Source organism: Scyliorhinus canicula, unplaced genomic scaffold (assembly GCF_902713615.1).
Source record: "Scyliorhinus canicula unplaced genomic scaffold, sScyCan1.1, whole genome shotgun sequence".
Taxonomy (NCBI): domain Eukaryota; kingdom Metazoa; phylum Chordata; class Chondrichthyes; order Carcharhiniformes; family Scyliorhinidae; genus Scyliorhinus; species Scyliorhinus canicula.
The window spans coordinates 39,999-60,504 of NW_024055462.1; the positions used below are offsets into that span (position 1 = coordinate 39,999).

Here is a 20,506-nt window from a genome sequence, read left to right on the forward strand (position 1 = left end):
AATTGTTAACAAAGTTATTTTGTATTAAATGTTCGAGCTGTCAATGGCACGGCTATTACCCAACATTCCTGGCGAATGCGAATGTGTCCTATTCACTCGATAGGAGCCGGTGCGCAGGCGCAGTGTTGTACTCGGAGCATGCGCAGTGTCACTTTTCTGGGAGCCCTGCCAGTGCGGGAACGGTTTATTTTTCTGCAAGTGTGAGTCGGGGCGGAGAGAGGAATGGAGCCGGGTACCGCGGGTGGAGAGGGAGCGGTGGTTTCATCAATACCAGGTGCAGGCCCCAAGGCCGGAATAAGATCTTGCAGGTCGCGCGTTTGCAGCTGTGGAGCTTTTATCCGGAATCAGGCCCAGTTCCGCAGCCGCCATCTTCTTTCAGCGGGGAGCAGAGCGCATGCGCGGACATCCTGCTGACAATGGAGAGAATCAGAATCCCGGCAGAAGGAGCCATTCGGCCCGTCCAGTCTGCACCCACCCTGGGAAAGAACAACTTGCCCACGCCCCCACCCAATACCCATAACCCACTTAATCATTTGGACACTAAGAGGAAATTTAGCATGGCCAACCCAGTTAAACTGCATTTCTTTCGTCTGGCAGAGCTTCAGGGTTCCAGTGACCAGGTCAAAGGGCGCCATCTTTAGAGGGGGGAGGTTCTGTCGGGCACATGTGCAGCCATCCCAATAACAGAAGGATAAGATCAGAATTTGAAGCAGAAAGAGGCCACTTGGACAATCAAGGCTGCTCTGCCATTCAGTAAACTCGTGTCTCATCTGATCATAGTTTTAACTCCATTTTCCCCTGGCCCCCATCCGCCCTAACATTTTGACTGCCTTGTAGGTAAAAATGGTGCATAACACAACCTTTAATATACTCAATGACACAGCCTCCTCTGCTCACTGGGGGAGAGAATTCCACCGGCTACTGGTCCTCTGAAAGAAGCAATTGCTCCTCATCAAACTGTCCCTGCAATTCTTGATTCACTATTGAGAGGAAACATCTTTTCAGGACTTACCCTGCCAACTTCCCTCAGAATCTTATATATGCTTCAGTAAGATAACGTCTCATTTAACTAAATGGCAATGAGTATGTGTAACCTGCCCAACCTTTCCTCATAAAACAAATCCCTTCATGTGAGGAATCAACTCAGCGAATCTTTCCCAACCTGCTTCCAATGTAAGCAGATCCCAGTTCACGTAATCCAGTGCTAGGAAACAGGAGGAGGGAATGTTATGAATTTATATACTGGATTGACTGGGTTTTGGAAACTTGTTTTACAGGGGGTTAGAAGAGGAGGATTTTCACATAGCAATCTGAAGTCAGAAAAATTTTTTATCTCTTAATTTCTTACCACAACTGACAATTGTAATCTCTTTTTATAGTTAGGAGCTTTGAAGACTGCAATTTCCTCTGATTCCAGTGCTTCTGATAGCTCTCCAGCTGCAGGCTCCAGCAGGAGATTTTAAATTTGAAAATGGTGAAATTGTTCCAGAGGTGAGTATTGTTGAGCATTCATAATTTAGAGTTTTTAGTGTTGTGCTTTGTTATCTGTGCTCAGGTTCCAGGGCTCTGGGGCAAGTTTGGCTCCTTTACTGTGGATCTGAAACCATGTTCACCCATTGCTCTATTTCAGCTCTGCCCTCCCTGAACACCTCTCTGCCATTGTTTAACTTCTTCTTCCTCTAATAGTGGGTTTATTTTAACCATGTTTGGTATTTTACTGTTATCTGGGTGGATTTTGCTTGTGAGAGTTGGTCTCTAGCCTCCTGGATCATTGAAATATTACAGTACAGGTGATGGCCATTCAGCCCATCATGCCCATGCTCTTTGCAAGAACTAATCAGCCTCTCCCACTCTCCTGCTCTTTCCTCATATCCCTGCAGGTTTTTTTCTTTCCAGGGTCTTGGACAATTCCCTTTGTTTTGTTGTTTCAGTCTGGCTGGAGTGGAGATAGAACATAGAACAGTACAGCACAGAACAGGCCCTTCGGCCCTCAATGTTGTGCCGAGCCATGATCACCCTACTCAAACCCACGTATCCACCCTATACCCGTAACCCAACAACCCCCCCCCTTAACCTTACTTTTTTACTAGGACACTACGGGCAATTTAGCATGGCCAATCCACCTAACCCGCACATCTTTGGACTGTGGGAGGAAACCGGAGCACCCGGAGGAAACCCACGCACACAGGGGGAGGACGTGCAGACTCCACACAGACAGTGACCCAGCCGGGAATCGAACCTGGGACCCTGGAGCTGTGAAGCATTTATGCTAACCACCATGCTACCCTGCTGCCCCAGGAGATGGAGGAGAAGCTTCTGGGTTTAACCCTGAGGACTTTGTACCCCAGTTTGGAGCAATGATTTCAGATTTGAAATTGTCAAGGGAGTAGATTCCAAGGGAGATTGGGTTATAAACTGACATTTAGGAACACGTTTTCCTGGAGGTGATTTTGATCTGTTTTATATGTACATATTTTGTCAGATATATTCTTGGGATTTGGGTGTCACCAACAAGACAGCAGCAAATATTGCCAATCCCCAGTTATCTGTGGAGAAGATGATGTTTTGCCTTCTTCAACCACCGCAGTCCGTGTTGTGAAAGGACTCAAACAATGTTGTTAGATAAGGAGTTAGAGGATTTACACCCAGCCATAATGCAGCAATGGCAAAAATGCCCAAGTCGATGTCAATGATTTGTATTTATATACGTTTAAAATATTAACATTTTCAAAGACATTTCACAGAAATGGCAGAAAGCAGCATTTGACACTGAGCCACATGACGGGATATTAGAGCCGGTGACCGAAAGCTTGGTCAAAGAAGATTTTCAGGATTTTCAATGAAGTTGGTTCAGCTTCCGACAGTTGCTGGAGAGAGGGATGGAGTCAATGGTTGAGAGTGGAATTGGTATCAAGATCACTCTATTATGTGTATCTCTAAGTATGACACACTCTCTCTCTCTCTCCATATATATCACTCTTCATCTCTCTTCACCCATAGTGGGCAAACTATTTTTTTTTCCAGAAAACATTTTATTGAAGCATTTAAAATTTTCACAATTTAACACATTACATTAACATTTCTTAAACAGTCGCGTGGGCCGACACGTGTGTGTGTGTGTGTATATATACAGTATATATATATATATAAAAAAGAAAAAATAACCCAAAGAAAAAACACAACGTCCCCAACTGCCCACGCGTGTCCAAACTCTTGTACAGTCCCTGACCGGGTGGCAGGTTCCTTCTCTGAAGGACATCATTGAGCCAGTTGGGTTTTTATGACAATCCAGCAATTTTCATGGTCACTTTTTCCCAGTGCTGGCCCCACAAATGACCAGAATCATTCGGCTCAATTTCACCACCTGCCTTTGTGTTCTTGTGGATTCGCTCTCACTCCCTTTTTTCTGTTTTAAATCAATTTCACAGGGTATTACAAGGGGACAGTTTGCAGTCTGGTTAGGGGCTGGTTTAGCACAATGGGCTAAAGAGCTGGCTTGTAAAGCAGAACAAGGCCAGTAGCGTGAGTTCAATTCCTGTACCAGCCTCCCCGAACGCGACTAGGGGCTTTTCACAGTCACTTCATTTGAAGCCTACTTGTGACAAGCGATTTTCATTTCATTTCAGGAAACTGAAACCAACAACACATCAGGATCAGGCGGAGTTGCCTATTTTATTATAACCTAAATGTGATCGGATTTTAAATATGGAAGAAAAAAGCACCGTTCACAGTGAAGAGAAACCGTACAAGTGTTCTGTGTGTGGGCGAGGCTTCAACCAGTCATCAAGCCTCTCAAGACACAAGCGCAGTCACAACAGGGAGAAGTTGTGGAAATGTCGAGACTGTGGGAAAGGATTCACTCATTCATCTGCGCTACAGAATCACCAGCGAGTTCATACTGGGGAGAGACCATTCATTTGCTCCGAGTGTGGGAAGAGATTCACTCGGTCAGCCACCTTGCTGAATCATCGGCGAGTTCACACTGGGGAGAGGTCGTTCACCTGCTCCGAGTGCGGGAAGGGATTCACTCAGTCATCCCACCTGCTAACACACCAGCGAGTTCACACTGGGGAAAAGCCGTTCACCTGCTCCAAGTGTGGGAACAAATTCACTCAGTCATCCCACCTGCTGATACACCAGAGAGTACACACTGGGGAAAAGCCGTTCACCTGCTCTGAGTGTGGGAAAGGATTCGCTCGGTCATCCCACCTGCTGAGACACCGGCGGGTTCACAGTGGAGAGAGACCATTCACCTGCTCCGAGTGTGGGAAGGCATTCACTCAGTCCGGCAGCCTGTATTTACACAAATTCACTCACACTGGGGAGAGACCTTTCATCTGCTCAGAGTGTGGGAAGGGATTCACTCGGTCATCCGACCTGCTGATACACCAGCGGGTTCACACTGGCGAGAGACCTTTTAAATGCGCAGACTGCGGGAAGTGCTATAAAAGTTCTGGACAATTGATGTCCCATCAACGTGTTCACACTGATGAGAGACCGTTCAGGTGCTCTCACTGTGGCACTGGGTTTAGACGATCAACATACCTGACTGTACATCAACAAACTCACACTGGAGAGAGACCGTTCACCTGCCCCGTATGTGGGAAGAGATTCAATGATTTATCCACTCTTCTGAAACACAAGCGCGTGCACACTGGGGAGAGGCCATTCACCTGCTCTGAGTGTGGGAAGGGATTCACTCAGTCAGCCAACCTGCTCACACACCAGCAAATTCACACTGGAGAGAGGCCATTCACCTGCTCCGACTGTGGCAAAGGATTCATTGAGTTATCCAATCTGCTGAGACACCAATGTGTTCACAAGTAACTACTGTGATTTGATTTTGCTCTTCCCCCGACGGACTGGTTCCTGATCTTGTCCGTTCTTATCATTCCACACATCCATCTCAGCATCTGAATCTCATTCTTCTCCAGTTGTTGTTCCTCTCTTCTTTGTAGTCCAAGTTCCTGCACGATATAACAAGGCCAGTCTCACAGTTGTCTTATTGATTCTTCCTTTTCAGTTTCAATTACAATTTTCTGTCACATAACATTCCGTCGCACTTCTTCCAATTGCTCCAACCAGAGCTCATCTGATTCTTCATTTCCAAACTTCCATCTTCTCTCACATACTTGAAGCTACTCACATTGTCCAAATCTTCACCCATAATCTTTACACCTTCACTCTGATCCCCTTCCCTAATCCCAGTGTCAGCTACACCTTCACTCTGATCCCCTTCCCTAATCCCAGTGTCAGCCCATAAATTGGATCATTGGTTCACTGATGACTTTGAGGGGGTGCATGGTGACACAGTGGTTAGCACTGCTGCATCACAGCGCCAGACCCAGCATGACTCCGGCCTTGGATAAATGTCTGTGCATTTCTCCCTGTGTCGACGTGGGTTTCCTCCGGGTGATCTGGTTCCCTCCCAACAGTCAAAACATGTGCAGGTTAGGTGGATTGGCCATGATCGATGCGTGGGGTTATGGGGATAGGGTGGGAGAGTGGGCCTCAGTAGAGTACTCTTTCGGAGGGTCCTTGCAGACTCGATGGGCCGAATGGCTTCCTGCACTGTAGGGATTCTATGATTCTAAGTCTGTCATCCTTACCTGGTCCATACAGACATGAAACGTTATATAACGTTAGATCTGTTAGACGTTAGATATGTCAGGAATAAAAGAATGACTAAGGTAAGAGTAGGGCCAGTCAAGGACAGTAGTGGGAAGTTGTACGCGGAGTCCGAGGAGATAGAAGAGGTGTTAAATGAGTATTTTTCATCTGTATTCACACAGGAAAAAGACAAAGTTGTCGAGGAGGAGAATACTGAGATACAGGTTACTAGACTAGAAGGGCTTGAGGTTCATAAGGAGGAGGTGTTAGCGATTCTGGAAAGTGTGAAAATAGTTAAGTCCCCAGGGCCGGATGGGATTTATCCTAGGATTCTCTGGGAAGCTAGGGAGGAGATTGCTGAGCCTTTGATCTTTAAGTCATCTTTGTCTACAGGAATAGTGCCAGAAGACTGGAGGATAGCAAATGTTGTCCCCTTGTTCAAGAAGGGGAGTAGAGATAACCTTGGTAACTATAGACCAGTGAGCCTTACTTCTGGTGTGGGAAAAGTCTTGGAAAGGTTTATAAGAGATAGGATGCATAATCATCTGGAAAGGAATAATTTGATTAGAGATAGTCAACATGGTTTTGTGAAGGGTAGGTCGTGCCTCACAAACGTCATTGAGTTCTTCGAGAAGGTGACCAAACAGGTGGATGAGGGTAAAGCAGTTGATGTGGTGTATATGGATTTCAGTAAAGTGTTTGATAAGGTTCCCCACGGTAGGCTATTGCAGAAAATACAGAGGCATGGGATTCAGGGTGATTTAGCAGTTTGGATCAGAAATTGGCTAGCTGATAGAAGACAAAGGGTGGTGGTTGATGGGAAATGTTCTGACTGGTGTCCAGTTACTAGTGGTGTACCACAAGGATCTGTTTTGGGGCCGCTGCTGTTTGTCATTTTTATAAATGACCTGGAGGAGGGCGTAGAAGGATGGGTGAGTAAATTTGCAGATGACACTAAAGTCGGTGGATTTGTGGACAGTGCAGAAGGATGTTACAAGTTACAGAGGGACATAGATAAGCTGCAGAGCTGATCTGACAGGTGGCAAATGGAGTTTAAGGAAGAAAAGTGTGAGGTGATTCATTTTGGAAGGAATAACAGGAAGACAGAGTACTGGGCTAATGGTAAGATTCTTGGTAGTGTGGACGAGCAGAGAGATCTCGGTGTCCATGTCCATAGATCCCTGAAAGTTGCCACCCAGGTTGAGAGGGTTGTTAAGAAGGTGTATGGTGTGTTAGCTTTTATTGGTAGAAGAATTGAGTTTCGGAGCCATGAGGTCATGTTGCAGTTGTACAAAACTCTGGTGCAGCCGTATTTGGAGTATTGCGTGCAGTTCTGGTCGCCATATTATAGGAAGGATGTGGAAGCACTGGAAAGGGTACAGAGGAGATTTACAAGGATGTTGCCTGGTATGGAGGGAAGATCATATGAGGAAAGACTGAAGGACTTGAGGCTGTTTTTGTTAGAGAGAAAAAAGGTTAAGAGGTGACTTAATTGAGGCATACAAGATGATCAGAGGATTAGATAGGGTGGACTTTGAGAGCCTTTTTCCTCGGATGGTGATGTCCAGCACGAGGGGACATAGCTTTAAATTGAGGGGAGATAGATATAGGACAGATGTCAGAGGTAGGTTCTTTACTCAGAGAGTAGTAAGGGCGTGGAATGCCCTGCCTGCAACAGTAGTGGACTCGCCAACACTAAACGCATTTAAATGGTCATTGGATAGGCATATGGACGATAAGGGAATAGTGTAGAAGGACTTTGGAGGGGTTTCACAGGACGGCGCAACATCGAGGGCCGAAGGGCCTGTACTGCACTGTAATGTTCTATGTTCTACGTTAACTTTTTCTCTCTCCAGCATTTTCTGGTTTTATTTCTGATTTCCAGCATCCGCAGTATTTTGCTTTTATTTAATACAATCGTTTTGTCACAAAGAACAATACAGCACAGGAACAGGCCCTTCGGCCCTCCAATCCTGCGACAATCACGTGTCCTATCTCGACTTGTATCCTTGTATACCCCGTCTGTTTGTGTACCTATCCAGATAAGTCTTAAAGGTCGCTAACATATCACCCTCAACCACCTCACTTTTTTTTTTATAAATGTTTTTAATTCAGTTTTCATGTTTTATATTGAACAAATTACAAATTGTTAGAGAGTGAAAAAAAAAACACGCAAAAATTAACATATATATTTACAGGTGAGCATCTTCGTAGTAATAACTGTGGCCTCCCCCTCTTTGCCGGCATACATATTTTACATTCCCCAACATGTTTATTGGCATTTATTTAGTTTGGTTTTGGGCCTTAGCTAGCCATCAAACCACCGTAACGAGCCCGTAGCCCCCCCCCCTCCCCGCCGGCTACCTTCCCCCGACTATTCTTCCTCTTGTACGTTGGCCACAAACAGGTCCCGGAACAATTGCATGAATGGCTCCCACGTTCTGTGGAAGCTGTCGTCCGACCCTCGGATGGCGAATTTGATTTTCTCCATTTGGAGAGAATCCGAGAGGTCGGACAGCCAGTCTGCAGCTCTGGGCGGTGCTGCTGACCGCCAGCCAAACAGGATTCTACGGCGGGCGATCAGGGAGGCAAAGGCAAGGGCGTCCGCCCTCCTCCCCAAGAATAGATCTGGCTGGTCTGAAACCCCGAAGACCGCCACTGTCGGGCATGGCTCCACCCTCACCCCCACCACTTTGGACATAGCCTCGAAGAAGGCTGTCCAGTACTCCACTAGTCTGGGGCAAGACCAGAACATGTGGGCGTGGTTGGCCGGGCTTCTTTGGCACCGCTCACATCTGTCCTCCACCTCCGGGAAGAACCTACTCATACGGTTTCTCGTTAAGTGGGCTCTATGTACCACTTTTAGTTGCGTCAGGCTGAGCCTTGCGCACGTGGAGGTGGAGTTGACCCTATGCAGTGCTTCGCTCCAGAGTCCCCACCCTATCTCCATCCCCAGGTCGTCCTCCCATTTCCTTCTTGTTGCGTCCAGTACGGTGTCGTCCCTATCTACCAGTCGGCCATACATGTCACTACAGTTCCCTTTCTCTAGGATTCCTGCGTCCAGTAGGTCTTCCAGTCGTGTCTGTTGTGGCGGTTGTGGGTACGTCCTTGTCTCCTTTCGTAGGAAGTTTTTGAGCTGCAGGTACCGTAGCTCGTTCCCCCCAGCTAGCTGAAATTTCTCTGTCAGTTCGTCCAGTGTTGCGATCCTGTCGTCCGTGTATAGGTCCCTGACTGTCAGTGTCCCCCCGTCCTGTCTCCACCTTTTGAAGGTGGCGTCAGTCAGTGCTGGTTTGAACCTATGGTTGTTGCAGATGGGAGCCTTGTCCGACATTCTGTTCAGGCCAAATTGCTGCCGCAGTTGGTTCCAGGATTAGAGGGTGGCTGTCGCCACTGGGCTGCTGGAGTGTTTTTTGGGTGGGGATGGGTGCTGCCGTGGCGAGGGCCCGGAGGGAGGTCCCCATGCAGGAGGCCTCCTCCGCACGCACCCACTCGGCTTCTGGCTCCTGGATCCATCCCCTTACTCGCTCGGCTGTTGCCGCCCAGTGGTAGAATTGTAGATTCGGGAGGGCTAGCCCCCCCCCTGGATTTTGTTTTCTGTAGGACCTTCTTTGGAATCCTAGCATTTTTACCCCCCCATACGAACGCCATGATAAGTTTGTCCAGCGCTATGAAGAAGGCCTTGGGGATGTAGATCGGAATGGATCTAAACAGGAAGAGGAACCTGGGCAATACGTTCATTTTGATCGTCTGGACTCTTCCTGCGAGGGAGAGTGGGAGTGTGTTCCATCTTTGCAGGTCCTTTTTTACTTCCTCCGCCAGGCTGGTGAGGTTCCATTTGTGGATCCCTTTCCAGTCATGGGCTATTTGGATCCCCAGGTAGCGGAATTTATTTCGGGCTTGTTTGAACGGCAGCCCCTTTAGTGCTGCCCCCCCCCTTGCTGGTGTACTGGGAAGATCTCGCTTTTGCTCATGTTGAGTTTGTAGCCTGAGAAGGCTCCAAACTCTTTCAGGAGCGCGATGATTCCGTCCATGCTGCTTTGTGGGTCCGAGATGTAGAGGAGCAGATCGTCTGCATAGAGTGAGACTCTGTGCTCTCTGCCTCCCCTTCGGATCCCCCTCCAATTTTTTGCTGCCCTGAGCGCAATTGCTAGCGGTTCGATTGCTAGTGCGAACAGCAGTGGGGACAGTGGGCATCCTTGTCTGGTGCCCCTGTGCAGCTGGAAGTATTGGGAGTTGGTATTGTTGGTCCGTACACTCGCCATGGGGGCGTTGTATAGGAGTTTTACCCACGCGGTGAACCCTGTTCCAAGCCCGAACCGCTCCAGTACCTCTATGAGGTATTTCCATTCGACTCTGTCGAAGGCCTTTTCTGCGTCCAGGGAGACGATCACCTCTTGTGTTCTCTCCCCGGAGGGGGTCATTATCACGTTCAGCCTGATGTTCGAGGTGAGCTGTCTACCTTTGACGAAGCCCGTCTGGTCCTCTGTGACCACCTCAGGTACACAGTCTTCTAGCCTTTTGGCTAGGATTTTGGCCAGTATTTTGGCGTCTGCGTTCAGCAGAGATATGGGTCTGTATGACCCACATTCCGTTGGGTCTTTGTCTTTCTTAGGTATCAGCGAGATTGAGGCCTGTGCTAACGTGGGTGGCAGTGTGCCCCTAGCTAGCGAGTCTGTGAACATCTCCCGCAGGTGCGGGGCCAGCGCTGTCGCAAATTTTTTGTAGAAGTCCGCCGGGAATCCGTCCGGTCCCGGCGCCTTCCCCGTCTGCATGGAGCTGATACTGTCCATGATCTCTCCCAGTGCTAGTGGTGCTTCCAGGTCCCGTTTCCTTCCCTCTCCCACGACTGGTATGACCAGTCCATCAAGGAACCGGTTCATCCCAGCCTTCCCCGTTGGGGGCTCTGAGGTGTACAGCTCTTGGTCGAAGGCCTTGAAGGTTTTGTTAATCCTCTCTGGTTCTGTTTCCAACGTGCCTCTGGTACCCCTGATTTGCCCAATTTGTCTGGTGGCTGCCTGCTTTCTCAGCTGGTGTGCCAACAGGCGGCTGGCTTTGTCTCCGTGTTCGTACAGGGTCCCGCGTGCCTGGCGGAGTTGGTGCACTGCTTTCCTGGTGGAGAGCAGGTCAAAGTTCTCAACCACCTCACTTGGCAGTGCATTCCAGGCCACCACCACCCACTGTGTAAAAAAACTTCCCCCACACATCTCCACTGAACCTTTCCACCCTCACCTTGAACTTGTGGCCCCTTGTAATTGTCATTTCCGCCCTGGGAAAAAGCCCCCAACTGTTCACCCTATCTATACCCCTAATGACTTTATAAACTTCTATCAGGTCGTCCCTGAGCCTCCATCTCTATGGGGAGAACAATCCCAGTTTATTCAATCTCTCCTCATAGCTAATACCGTCCATACCAGGCAAAATCCTGGTAAACCTTTTCTGAACTCTCTCCAAAGTCTCCACGTCCTTCTGGTAGTGTGGTGACTAGAATTGGACACAGTATTCCAAATGTGGCCTCATCAACATTCTATGTAATTGTAACATAATTTTCAAGCTTTTATACTCGATACCCAGTCCTATGAAGGCAAGCGTGCTGTCTGCTTTCTTCACCACCATTTCCACCTGTGCTGCCACTTGTAAGGATCTGTGGACCTGCACGCCCAGATCTCTTTGTGTCTATGCTCCTGATGGTTCTTTCATTTATTTTATAGTTGCCACCTGAATTAAATCTACCAAAATGCATCACCTCGCATTTGTCCGGGTTGAAATCCATCTGCCATTTCTCTTCCCAATTTTGCAGCCTATCTATATCCTGTTGTATTCTCTGACAATCTTCATCACTATCCGCAACTCCTGCAATCTTAGTATCATCCGCAAACTTGCTAATCAGAACCGCTACGTTTCCTTCCAAGTCATCCTTCTCGGGGCAGCACGGTAGCTTAGTGGTTAGCACAGTTGCTTCACAGCTCCAGGGTCCCAGGTTCGATTCCCGGCTGGGTCACTGTCTGTGCGGAGTCTGCACGTTCTCTCCGTGTCTGCGTGGGCTTCCTCCGGGTGCTCCGGTTTCCTCCCACAGTCCAAAGATGTGCAGGTTAGGTGGATTGGCCATGCTAAATTGCCCTTGGTGTCCAAAAAGGTTAAGTGGGGGTTACTGGGTTACGAGGATTGGGTAGATAGGTGGGCTTGAGTAGAGTGCTCTTTGTAAGGGCTGGTGCAGACTCGATGGGCTGAATGGCTTCCTTCTGCACTGTAAATTCTATGATTTATATATATTACAAAGATGTGGAGATGCTGGCGTTGGACTGGGGTAAGCACAGTAAGAAGTCTTACAACACCAGGTTAAAGTCCAACAGGTTTGTTTCAAACACGAGCTTTCAGAGCACTGCTCCTTCCTCAGGTGAATGGAGAGGTATGTTCCAGAAACATTTATATAGACAAATTCAGAGATGCCAGACAATGCTTGGAATGCGAGCATTTGCGGGTAATCAAATCATTACAGGTCCAGAGATAGGGGTAACCCCAGGTTAAAGAGGTGTGAATTGTCTCAAGCCAGAACAGTTGGTAGGATTTTGCAAGTCTAGGCCAGATGGTGGGGGATTAATGTAATGCGACATGAATCCAAGATCCCAGTTGAGGCCGCACTCATGCGTGCGGAACTTAGCTATAAGTTTTTGCTCGGCAATTCTGCATTGTTGCGTGTCCTGAAGACCGCCTTGGAGAACGCTTACCCGGAGATCAGAGGCTGAATGCCCTTGACTGCTGAACTGTTCCCCGACTGGAAGGGAACATTCCTGCCTGATGATTGTCGCACGATGCCCGTTCATTCGTTGTCACAGTGTCTGCATGGTCTCGCCAATGCCAATGGACTTTAACCTGGTGTTGTAAGACTTCTTACTATATTACATCTGAGGAAGGAGCTGCGCTCCGAAAGCTCGTGTTTGAATCAAACCTGTTGGACTTTAACCTGGTGTTGTAAGACTTCTTACTATATTACAAAGAGCAGAGGTCCCAGAACGGATCCCTGCGGAACATCACTAGTTACAGACCTCCATTCGGAAAAACACCCTTCCACTGCTACCCTCTCTTCTATGGCCAAGCCAGTTCTAGATCCATCCAGCTCGTTACATTGACCTTCCTGATATTTCTCTGTTATTAGTCTCAAGACGTACCTTTGGGGATCTGTTTCTGTCGATGTTAATCAACTTGGTCCCAATCGGATGTGTTCATATTCTCGATAATGGACAAATAAATCAGCTTTGTGTTGAATAGCCAGTGTCAATCGTTTTAATATCTCTAATACAAGTTAGTTCCTTTTGAAGAGCTCTCCCTCTCCCCTGTCTCCTTCATCCTCAGCAGCAACAAAGGGTGTGAGGAGCTGATGGAGCTTCTTTGTCACTAAGATTGAGACAATCTGATCTGTTGCTTCCCTCCCTTCCACTAGCCCAGCAGTTCAAAATTGCTCTGAATATCTGCTCAGCTCTGGCCCTGAACTGACGTCTTTCTTTAGTTTCTCTCCATCTCTCCTCCAGAGCTCATAGTGTCCCTGAGATCCACCGTCCATTAGATTCACTCTTTCCCACTAAACTGCCAATCATCCAGAGAGTTCTGGCGGAGCGCAGCTTAATGAAGAATGGAAGATGGGGATCAGTCAGGAGGGCATTGGAATAGCTGAACCTGGAAGTAAGAGACGAGAATTTCAGCAATAAATGGGCTGATGCAGGATGGAGCTAATTGTCTTACAGAGGTGAAAAGAGGTCATCTTAGTGATGGAGAGGACATGGAGTCAGTAGCTCAGCTCAAGGTTAAAGAAGACATGAAGGTTGCAATTGGTCTGGTTCAGACTGCGGGCAGGGAGGAGAATGGTGTCAGTGAGACGAACCAATGTTTATGGAGGGGGGAGGTGCTGGGTGGGGCACGGGGGTGGAGTTCATGGGTCTGACTATTAATCCACCTCCTGGGCCACAATGTACAGAACACAGAATTAACCCATCTCCGCATCACCACATAAGAACTAAGAGAAGGAGTCGGCAATTCAGCCCCTCGAGCCCACTACGCCATTCAATATGATCATGGCTGACCTCTCAGACTCAACTCCACTTTCCTGCCCATTCTCCACAACCCTTTGACCCATTACAAATTAAATATCTATATATCTCCTTTAAATTTACTCAAAGTCCTGGCATCCACCACACTTCTGGGTTGTGAATTTGACAGATTCACGGCCCTTTGAGAGAAATAATATCTCCTCATCTCTGTTTTAAATCTGCCACCCTTTATCCTGAAATTATGACATTGAGGGCGCCATTCTCTCCCCCCCCCCCCCCCCACCCCCCATGCCGGGAGGGAGAATCGCGGGGGCGCCGGGCGAGTCCTGCCACGCCGCCCCGGCACCCGCACGCGATTCTCCCACCCCCTCCAAATCGAAACGCCGAGATTTACGGCAGGCCGCTCAGAGAATTGCGGCTCGCTGTTTGTAACGGGCAAGCTGCGATTCTCCAGCCCGGATGGGCCGAGCGGCCTGCCCAATGCGACGTGTTCACGCCGGCGGCAAACACACCTGGTCGCTGCCGGCGTGAACAGCGTGCGAGCGCTGCGGGGGCGGCCTGTGGAGTGGGGGGGGGGGGGGATTGAGCACCGGGCGGGGCGCTCAAAAGGGGTCTGGTCCGCAATCGGTGCCCACCGATCGGTGGGCCGGCCTCTCTGAGAGATGCACTCCTTTCCTCCACCGTCCCGCAAGTTCACTCCGACATTTCTTGCGGGGCGCCCGCATGGAGGACGGCAACCGCACATGCTCCCTGCTGCACACAGCCCCCTATGGGGATGGTGGTGGTTAACTGGGGAAAGGCTCTGCAGGAAAACCTTCCCGCTCGGTGCAAACACGGGAGGGGTAATTTCTTGTGTGTTAAATGAACAATAGGTAATAAAAATGCCTCAGATTTGATTGTCAGAAGCAGAGGACAAATGAACTGCAGTGCGGGATAGAAATTGCCCCCATTCTCTCCTCCGGCTCCAGGATCAGTAAAGTGAGTTAAAGATAATTTCTCCTGAACAAATCCATTGCTGCATTTCCTTCCTGAAGCCACATTTGTCCACTGGGGCCTGGCACCGGGAGAAAGCGGCAGCTGCCGTTGTGTTGGGTGTTGAGGCGGTGCGGCTAGTTTGTTATTGGGGGTGTTGAGGCCCCCACTGGGTGTGTGTGAAGCCTCCCCTCCCACCCACTGCCCCTAACGCTGCCTCCGCTTATCCGCCTAAAGATGAGATAAACAAGCGTCTGTCCCTGGACATGAGCTGCACTGTGCATGCTCCACAACACAATGCCCGGGGAGTGATTGACAGCAACTCCAGGAGCAGCTGGTCTTCCAACCAATTGGAGTAAATCAGGGGCGGTGCTGATCCCGGATCTCCCTCATTAGCTGAGACTCTATCTTTTGAGTTCTTCCCATTGGCCACATGGGCGCGACTTCCAAAACCTAATTTCCTGCCTGAGCGATGTTGACCAATGGGAAGATTTGGAGGACCGGGTGGACTCTGGTCCTCCAGCCAATCAGACTGCGGGCTTTGTGTAATTGAAGTTTGAGCTTTACACAGACTGAAACTTTTTCCTGTGTCAAACCTCTGAGTAAAACACTTTCCACATTTCACTTCAATGGACTTTATAAATTAGAGTCCATTCACCCTTCTGCAGAACTGTTACAACAAGGAACAACAAACATTAACTCTGTTTATCTCCCAACAGATGATTAGGACTGCTGCCTCATAGCGCCAGCGACCTGGATTCAATTACAGCCTTGGGTGACTATGTGGAGTTTGCACATTCTCCCCGTGTCTGTGTGGGTTCCCTCCGCGTGCACCTGTTTTCTCCCACCATCCAAAGATGTGCAAGTTAGGTGGATTGGCCCCGCTAAATTGCCCCTTAGTGTCCATATTAGATGACGTTACTGGGTTCCAGGGATAAACAAAGAACAAAAGTACAGTACAGGAAAAGGCCCTTCGGCCCTTCAAGCCTGCGTCAGCCATGCTGCCCAGCTAAACTAAAATATTCTGTGCTTCTGGGGTCTGTAGCCCTCTGTTCCCAACCTATTCATGTATTTGTCAAGATGCCCTTTAATACGGTGGAGTCATGCGCTTAAGTAGGGTGCTGTTTCCAAGGGACGGTGCAGGCTGGATGGGCCGAGTGGCCTCCTTCTGCACTGATTCTGTAGGATTTTCTCTCTCACAGTTCGATCCGAAGGGTCTGTCTGGTGGTATTTCCCGGACGATGCCACAGTGGTTAGCACCGTTGCTTCACAGCGCCAGGGTTCCGAGTTCAATTCACGCTTGGGTCACTGTCTGTGCGGAGTCTGCACTTTCTCCCAGTGTCTGCGTGGGTTTCCTCCGGGTGCTCCAGTTTCCTCCCACAAGTCCCGAAAGATGCGCTAGTTGGGTGAATTGGACATTCTGAATTCTCCCTCTGTGTACCCGAACAGGCGCCAGAGTATGTTGACTTGGGGATTTTCACAGTAACTTCACGCAGTGTCAAAGTCAGCCTACTTGTGACAATAATAAAGATTATTATTATTCTGTGTTTGGGTATTTTAAGGAATAGGTAGAACTTCCTTGGTTCTGCCTCTTGTCCCCTCAGATTTCCATCTGTTTTTGGTTAATGTATCTGGAGTCTTGAGTTCTTCCAGTCTGTCTCCAATTCTCCTTCCTGTCTCGGGTATATGGGTCTAGGTAGCTTGGTGTTGTGATTCAAGTTGTTTAGTTGTCTGTCTGTCGCCAGCAGGTACTGTTGTCTCTCGATAATGACTGTGCTGCTACCCTTGTCTTCTGGTCATATGAACATCCGTGTTCGATCCAAGCTCCCGGATTATCTGTCTCTCTCTCCGGGGGAGATTCTGTTTGTCTCTTGTATTTCACTGTGACAGGGCAGAGACCTGATTGAAGGGATTCAAACATGGGAGTTCTGGCAAAGATCGGCAAGGATTTGGGAGGTGACAACATGTTCAAAGAGTTTGGAGAGGAGAGGGAGGTTGAAGATGGGGCAGTAATTTGTAAGGATGGCAGGGTCAAGGGCTTGTTTTATTGAGGAGCGGGTGATGATGGCAGATTTGAAGGACAGAGGGACAGTACCTGAATAGAGAGAAATGTTGACAACATCCATGGACACAGGGTAGTTGGCTGATCAGCAGCTCAGTGGGAATAGGGTCGATGTAGCAGGAGCTGGGTCTCATGGACAAGATGAGCTCTGAGAGGGAGAGAAACTAGAGAAAGATTTGGGTTCAGGGCTCGGGAAAGGATGAAATTTAGAGACAGTTTGGTCCGGTGGGATCGTGGAAGGGAGGGAAGCAGCAGAGGCAGCTGATCGGATTGACTCAATCTCATTCACAAAGAAGCTCCACAAGCTCCTCACACTTCTTGTTGGAGGTGAGGAAGGAAGAGACAGGGCAGAGCGAGAGAACTTCAAAAGGAACAAACTTTTGTCAGAGATATTAAAAAGTTGCAACACTGCGTGTTTAACACAAATCTAATTTATTTGACTTTCAGCCAGAATATTAGCCCCTGTAAATGGGCTGGAGATTGTTATCAGCAGAAAGAGACCCAAATAAACATGGCTCAGTCCTGAATGTGGGGAACAGCAAAATCAATCACTGTGGTTACTTGTGGCCTCGTTGGTGTCTCAGCAGGTGGGATGAAGTAGTGAATCCCTTCCCACACTTGCAGCAGGTGAATAGCCTCTCCCCAGTGTGAATTCGCTCATGTACGATGAGCTGAGATGATTGTCTGAACCCAGTCCCGCAGTGAGAGCACCTGAACGGTCTCTCGTCAGTGTGAACACGTTGATGGTGTACCAGTTCCCCAGAACTTTTATAGCACTTCCCGCAGTCTGGACATTGAAAAGGTCTCTCATCCGTGTGAACTCGCTGGTGACTCAGCAGGTCAGATGACTAAATGAATCCCTTCCCACACCCTGAGAAGGCAAATGGCCTCTCCCCAGTGTGAATTCGCTGGTGCCTCTGCAGGTCAGATGATCGAATGAATCCCTTCCCACACTTGGAGCAGCTGAATGGTCTCTCTCCAGTATGAATTTGTTGGTGCCTCTGCAGGTTAGATGATCGAGTGAATCCTTTCCCACACTTCGAGCAGGTGAATGGCCTCTCCCCAGTGTGACTTCGCTGATGTACAGTGAGGTCAGAGGATTGCCTGAACCCAGTCCCACAGTGAGAGCACCTGAACGGTCTCTCGTCAGTGTGAACACGCTGATGGCGAATCAGTTCCCCAGAACATTTATAGCACTTCCCACAGTCTGGACATTGAAACGGTCTCTCATCCGTGTGAACTCGCTGGTGTGTGGACAGAGAGGATAACTGAGTGAATCCCTCCCCATACTCTGAGCAGGTGAATGGTCTCTCCCCAGTGTGACTGCGGGGTTGAGTTTCCAGATTGGATGGGGAAGTGAATCCTTTCCCACAGTCCAGACATTTCCACGGTTTCTCCTCAGTGTGACTGCATTTGTGGCTTGTGAGGCCTGATGATGGTGTGAATCCTCGTCCACACACACAAATCAAGTACGGTTTCTCCCCACTGTGAACGATGCTTTTTCCTTCCATGTTCAAAATCCTATGATATTCAGGATAAATTGTGGTCGGTCAGATCCTGATGTGATGCTTGGTTTGAGTTTCCGGACTTTGAAGCCTCCCCTTCGAACACCCTGTAAAACTGATTTAAAACAGAAAATAGGGAGTGAGAGAGAACCCACAAAAACACAAAGGCAGATTTCAATTCAGCTGAATGAATCTGATTACTTGTGGGGCCGGCTCTGGGAAAAAGTGACCATGGAAACGGCTGGATTGTTATAAAAACCCAACTGGCCTCTTTGGGAGGCGAGAGAAAGAGGTGAAGAGGGACTTTGTATATTTACAAGACATATCGCAGAGTAGTTGGCAAAGCATCCAATCTCGACATTGAGCTTCATAAATAGAAATACTGATACTGAAACTATGCTTCTGGTGGCACAGTGATTAGCACTGCTACCTCACATCCGATCTTGGTGACTGTCTCTGTGGAGTTTGCACTTTCTCCCAGTGTCTGCATGGGTTTCCACCCGGTGCTCAGATCTCCACCAACAGTCCAAAGAAGGGCACGTTAGGTGGATTGGCCTTGATAAATTGCCCTTAGTGTCCAGGGATGTGCAGGTTAGGTGGAACTATGGGGTTACAGGGACAGGGTAGGGGTGTGGGCCGAGGCAGGGTGCCCTTTCAGAGAATCAGTGCAGACTCGATGGGCTGAATGGCCTCCTTCTGCACTGTAGGAATTCTATGGTTCTAATTCTATTCTATGAATCTTTATAAAGCTCTGGTCACCATTCTTCAGGAAGGATGTGAAGGTTCTTGGAGAAGGTGCAGAGGAGATTTACCAGAATGGATCCAGCAAAGGAGGTTGAGGGGAGATTTGATTCAGGGACACAAGATTATGCCAGATTTCCATCGGGTGGACAAAGAAACTCTGTTTCCATTCACTGATCATACAAGCAGTCGGGACACAGATTTAAAGTTTTGGGTAAAACCTGGATTGAACTATATCAGATCCTGAAGGGCCTTGACAGGGTGGATGTGGAGAGGACGTTTCCTCTTGTTGGAGAATCGACAAATAGGGCATCACTGTTGCAAAATAAGGAGTCACCCATTTCAGATGGAGATGAGGATTTTTCATTCTCTTGAGGGTTGCAGGACTTTGCCAATCACGTCCTTAAAAGGCAGTGGAAGCAGAGTCCTTCAATATTTTTAAGGCAGAGCTGGATAGATTCTTCATGAGCAAGAAAGGTTATCATGGGTAGGCAGGAATGCTGAGCAGGTTCGAGGGGCCGAGTGGCCTGTTCCTAGTTTGTATGTAAAAGGTACAGGAGATATGAGGTGATAGGAGATATATGTTTTTACACAGCGAGCGGCAATGACGTGATACTTGCTGCCCATGAGGGAGTTTGAAAATAAATACATGAATCATTTGATTTCAAAAGGAAATTGGATAGACATTTGAGGGAAATAAACCTGCGAGGATACAGGGATGGAGCAGGAGAATGGGACTGACTGGATTGCTCCAGAGAGCTAGCATGGATTCAATAGGCCGAATGCCATTCTCTGTGCCATCATGTCTCTGACTCTCTTGTATAATCTAGTTTTGTAATTTAACCCCGGGGGGTTCAGATATTACTCAGGTAAATCTGTGCTACACTCCCTCCAAGGCCATTCTATCCTTCCTCAGGTTTGTTGCCCAAAACTGAACACAGTTCTCCAGGTTTGGTCTAACCAGGGTTTGTGAATCTCGGGGCTTTTCCAGTCACACTGAGACCTGAAATCTTCCCTCACAGACAGAACAGACAAACCTTTTACCTTCCACACCCAGATGCTGCTGAAATTCAGGTTCTGATGAACCGAGTGACTGTGTCAGATCGCGATGTGACGTTTGGTTTGCGTTTCCCGTCTGTTCAACCTCCACTTCCAGTATCCTGTAAATTTACAGAAACCTCACTGTCAGTTTAGGATAGAAATTCACAACATTCTCTCCTCGCCAACTTTGATTAAATGTATTCCTGGAGGTTTGATCACATGACCTGCCCCATCCTCCAGCCATTAATTGTTCAATACATCCATCCTTGTGACACACTGCCTTCCTCAGCCAATTGGGAAGCAAAAGGACTCCTTACTTACAGGACAGTGATTGACTGTCAGCCAAACAACCTTTATCCCATTTTCAATATTTTTATATCCGCTGAAGAGAAATGTTCAAAGAAAATTACATTAAAATCTTCTTTACTGTCCTAATGATTTCCCAGACATGAATCTCACCAAGACAGAAGGTTGGGGCCTCACGGTAGCATGGTGGTTAGCATCAATGCTTCACAGCTCCAGGGTCCCAGGTT

General features: G+C 48.3%; 1 long non-coding RNA gene across 2 annotated transcripts; it reads left to right on the forward strand.

Moving 5' to 3' along the window:
* Window positions 1-158: 158 nt before the first annotated feature.
* On the forward strand, window positions 159-16,470 carry LOC119959767. 2 transcript variants are annotated; one of them, XR_005459275.1, is made up of 3 exons: window positions 159-274; window positions 1,380-1,491; window positions 16,373-16,470. It is a non-coding gene; the product is annotated as an uncharacterized LOC119959767 (long non-coding RNA). The 2 variants fall into 2 exon arrangements; XR_005459274.1 differs by lacking the exon at window positions 16,373-16,470 and adding an exon at window positions 3,627-4,095.
* Window positions 16,471-20,506: the final 4,036 nt, after the last annotated feature.